We start from the raw sequence: 5,201 nt of genomic DNA, 5'->3' as shown, positions 1-5,201 counted from the left end.
ATTTCCAGAACGGGCCCTTAAGAGAAGGGCTTGTCCTCCTCCTTTCTGTCAGCTGACATGCAGATACGATTGCTAGAGCCAGTCTGGACTACAAGGTGGAAGCTGCACAGTAAGAAGAGAGGAGCAGCAGCACGCTGTGAGCCTTGGTCCCTGATGACTGAAATTACACCAGCCTGGACTATAAACCCAGACTTTTACCTGAGAAAAAAAACTTTCTGCCTCATTTAAATCTCTTATTTTGGATTCTCTGACAATCACAGCCACAGAGTGGCAGCAGAGAATCCAGGAAATGGGGGGCGGAGGGGTAGGGACGGGCAATGAGAGGAGGGGGAGGCAAGAAGGGTGCAACTCAGGAAAAGGACAATAAATCCAAAAGAAAGAGTGAAGCAATTGAGATGAAGCGTGTATAAAAGGTAGGTAAACATTGATTTGTGAAACCAACCTAACAACTCGTGATTTTTATTCCTACACTAAGATTTATATTCATGTACACATATATGGATCCTCATTAATAAGTATAAATACATTAAATGAGTTAATATTTATAAAGCACTTAGAAAAATCCTTGGCACACAGTGAATACTACAGAGGTGCTATTAACTAAAAATAAATAAATTAAGAAGGGATGGTGTGATGGTTAATTTTGTGTCAACTTGGCTAGGCTATGGTTTCCAGGTGTCTAGTCAAACACTAGTCTAGAGGTTACTGTGAAGGTATTTTTTAGATATGATTAACATTTACATACAATCAGGTGACTTTAAGTAAAGAAGATTACCCTCCATAATGTGGGTAGACTGATGGCCTTAAGAAAAAAACTGAGGTGTCCCTAAAGAAGAAGGAATTCTGACTCAAAAATTGCAACACAGAAATTCTACCTTCTTTTTCAGCTTCTGGCTTGCTTACAGATTTCAGACTTGCCAGCCCCCACAATCATGTGAGCCAATTCCTTGAAATAAATAAATTTCTCGATAGATAGATAGATAGATAGACTAACAACCAACAAGTGACTGACCGACTGATCCCTGTTGGCTCTGTTTCTCTGGAGAACTCTGACTAATAGAAATGGGAAGTTAAAACAGGCCTGCACTAGAAGCCACTGAATCTCTGTTTGTTGACAACCAGGAGGAGGGATGAGGGACCAGAGTCGAGTAAGACTAGAAGCCTTGCTCAGCACATCACTCCTACCCTCCTCCCGCAGTCCTGAGGAATGACCTCTACAGGACCCCAGATGCTCAGTCAGCCTCCTTCCCTTGCCATCGATTTAGAGCAGAAGATGAATGAGATCAGGATGGTAACAGTCTACCCCAGCACTGGGAGCGATGCTTACAGGCATGGGGTTTCTTTTTTGGGTGACAAAAATGATCTAGAATAAGATAGTGTTGATGGCTAAGCAACATTGTGAGTATACTAAATGCCTATACTATATACTACATGACTACATATACATACACTAAATGAATATACTAATGTTCACTTTAAAATGATTAATTTTATGTTATGTGAATTTTACCTGAATTTAAAAAAATGTAAACAAAAAATGGAAATATCTCCACCTCCTTCCTCCTGGGAAAGAGCCTCAAGTCTGCATATAGAAAGCACAAGCTCTCCTTTGTGCCTCCACATCATAAAGCTCACCCAGGGCAGCATTTCCTCGTGGGCAGGAGAGAGTTCAGTATTAAGCCCCAGTGGGCAATAGACCTCAAGCCAACTCTACCAACTAAGCTGTGTCAAGAATGAAAGGGAGGGCCATCCTGGTGGCATGGTGGTTAAGTTCGCGTGCTCCACTTTGGTGGACTGGGGTTCCCAGGACCTGATCCTGGGCACAGACCTAGCACCACTTGTCAAGCTATGCTGTGGTGGTATCCCATATAGAAGAACTAGAAGGATTTACAACTAGGATATGTAGCTATGTACTGGGGCTTTGGGGAGAAAAGAAAAAAAAAGAGGAGGAAGATTGGCAAAGGATGTTCGCTCAGGGCCAATCTTCCTGACCAAAAAAAAAAGCATAGAAAAAAGAATGAAAGGGATATTGTAGCCTCCATATTTACTCTTTGTTTTATTTCCCAACCTTAGCAAGGAAAAAAAAGCTGAAGGAACCCTAGAGCTGATGGCTTCCAGTAACTGAGGTTGTCCACACTCACTCAATCTTATCTCACATGACCACATGTATCCCAAGCCTTTTTGGAAGCCTTGCTTGGAGTCATGAAATTTTTCTCTGCTTTTGCAATACATGCTTCCTGTTGCCTGTCCTGTATGCTTTCTTAAAGACAAGTAACTTGAAGCTGGATGCAGCCTTTTGTATCTTGTGAGTTGGACCATCAATCAGAGCAGAATGAATGGTGCAATCAAGTCAACTGTATCAATTGTAAAATACCATTTCTATTGTTCTGTGGCAGTATAAACATCCATGTGTACCAAATATTTCTATCAAGAAAAAAATAAAGATAACAACAAAGATGAGGGTAAGGTGTTGACATGGGCTTCCACACCTACCTGTGATGTTATACATATTTTAAACTACTCAAAAAAATGTCTTCAGTATTTTGCTGATATTTCTTCAAAAAATAAAAATAAAGGAATTGTTTGTTTTGATCTGTTTGTTGGCTTTTCATTATCATCTTACTCAAGAGATTTATAGTTTTTTAATAAATATTATAAATATTGGAGAACAATTATAATCCAAATACTCTCCCTGGTTCCCACCACTGGAAGTTCCTCTTATTTAATCCAGTCCCAGCATCCCTCCATATTTTCATTTTTCTCTCTCCTCACCCTTGCCTCTCAAACTGCCTCCAAAATTCCAAATTTTTCTCTAAATCTAAAAAAGATTTTATAGAGTGACGTCAGCATGATGGCAGAGTGAACTTGCCCAGGACTCTCTCCCCTCAAACATACAACAAAAAGGGACAATCATATTCCAACAGAAGATTTCCTAACAACACAAAAACCTTGGAGAGACACGCAGCCACACAACAGAGGGCGGAGAGGCTGGAGTCCCCCTCGGAGGAGCTGGAACCGGGTAAGAGAGAACTTGGTTCTCTCTCCTAGAGACTGCAGTTGCTGCCCCGGGAGGATCCCTGAGGGAAGGAGCAGGGGAGGGGTCACTCATTGCAAGATCACCCAGGCCTCCCTAGTGCCCTTGCAGCCTAGAGGGAAGCCCTCCAAGGGGGTGAAGACTTTTGCATGCAGTAACCTCATCAAGCCAAGACCCCAGGAGACCAGATAGTGAGAGCTGATCTGGAAACCCCAGACTGCACGCAGGAGAAAGCGCCCCTCCCCCGATCCACGCAGCACCACGCCATCTCCACTGAAGGACTCAGACTATGTGGCTCTCGACCCCCACCCAGTGGCAATAGGCTGTAACCGCAACCGAATAATATCAGAATGAGAAAGAGCTGACTTTCCAACATCAGACACTACATCAAATCTCCAGACCAGAGAGAAAACAACAAGCACCCAGAACTCAGTCCTGAGGACACAGAAATACGTAAGCTAAACAGCAATGAATTCAAAATAGCCATCATCAAAAAACTCAACAAGGTAAGAGAATGTAGAGAAACAATTCAATGAGTTCAGGAGCTACTTCACAAAAGAGATTGAAACTATAAAGAACCAATCAGAAATATTAGAGATGAAAGACACAATAGAAGACATAAAAAAGATTTGTAAAGATTAATTTACATTTAGCACTTCAGGTTTTCAAGTAAGTGTAACATACTCCAACAAACCACTTTGTGTCAATAAGGATCTTTTTCACAGTTTTTTTTAATTTTTTTTTTTTTTGAGGAAGATTAGCCCTGAGCTAACTACTGCCAATCTGCCTCTTTTTGCTGAGGAAGACTGGCCCTGAGCTAACATCCATACCCATCTTCCTCTACTTTATATGTGGGACGCCTACCACAGCATGGCTTTTGCCAAGCAGTACCATGCCCACCGGGATCCGAACTGGCCCAGTGGTGCAGCAGTTAAGTGCATACATTCCGCTTCTCGGTGGCCCAGGGTTCACAGTTTTTTTTAATCATGAAAGCTGTATTCTGAATTGGTATTGATTTTGTGGACAACAAAGTATCTTAGAGATGGAAGTTTGTAATGGCTCAAAGCAAAGCACAGGCCAGCTATAGACGAGTGCCACAGGAAACTAGCCTAAACCAAAAAACCTGTATTATACAAAGTAAGAGAAAATAATACCCCTTTGTACCAAGCCATGTTGAGTCCTTCCTTCCAAAACAAAAATAGCATGCCTACAAACTCCTCTAGGACCCAACATATTAATTTGGGACCAACTCAGGGAAACAGTGCCATCTACTGGTTATACATACTGGTTGCAGCAAGTCACAGAATTTCAATCTGGCCAGTATAATATTAAGACACCAAGCTGCCCAGGCAACATGACATAGGCCATGATTGCACCACTCAAACAAAATGACAGCAGGGTTTTTGGACTTGCTTCTTTATCACAAACCCTGTTAAATGCAAAATGTGACTTCATACAGGACTCAATATACAGTATATTGAAATGAATAAAATAATATTTCTATCAAACAAGCTTAAATTCACCTTCAAAGTATGTCCTAAAAAATTATATATTTTTTCCTAAACAATATTCTTGTAATACTGTTCCACAGACCCATGCATCTTATATACTAGCAAATATGGTATGTTTTCAATTTATCCTGTAGGTCCTAATGTATCTATTAGGGGAAACAGAGTTTCTAGACATTTGAATATATTTGCCAGATGTAGAAAGTACTGTCAAACCTGATGGTGACAGTGTGATTTGCTGGAACTAGGAAAGGCAGCCTTTCCAAACTTAGGTATTTCATTGTCTTGGCCTGTGTCATCATCTCGGCCTTCTAGCATGTCAGGATGATCTAGGGAACCATTTGAGCTCAAGGTAAGATTAGCTAGAAGGGTTGAGATGTATTGCCCAGTAATCTCAGAGTTCAGTACAAAATTGACCCTTTCTGAGACCTCAGTCCGAAGAGCAGCAGTTACAGCACACTTCCAGAGTAAATATCTCGGGGCATTTGTGCACCAGAGCATCACCAAGACATGAGGTGGTGCAGAAGACAGATTCAGCATAGATCCTGTAGAATATAATATGGATCACAGCTTGCTTTAAGTCATAATATATTCTGACATTCGGATGTATAGAAAGATCATGCAGTAAGAGATTTGATTTGTTCCTTTCTAAATCACAC

The sequence above is a fragment of the Equus quagga genome, chromosome 16, assembly GCF_021613505.1.
Source record: "Equus quagga isolate Etosha38 chromosome 16, UCLA_HA_Equagga_1.0, whole genome shotgun sequence".
In the NCBI taxonomy this organism is placed as follows: Eukaryota; Metazoa; Chordata; class Mammalia; order Perissodactyla; family Equidae; genus Equus; species Equus quagga.
Note: the sequence above shows the minus strand (reverse complement) of the source record.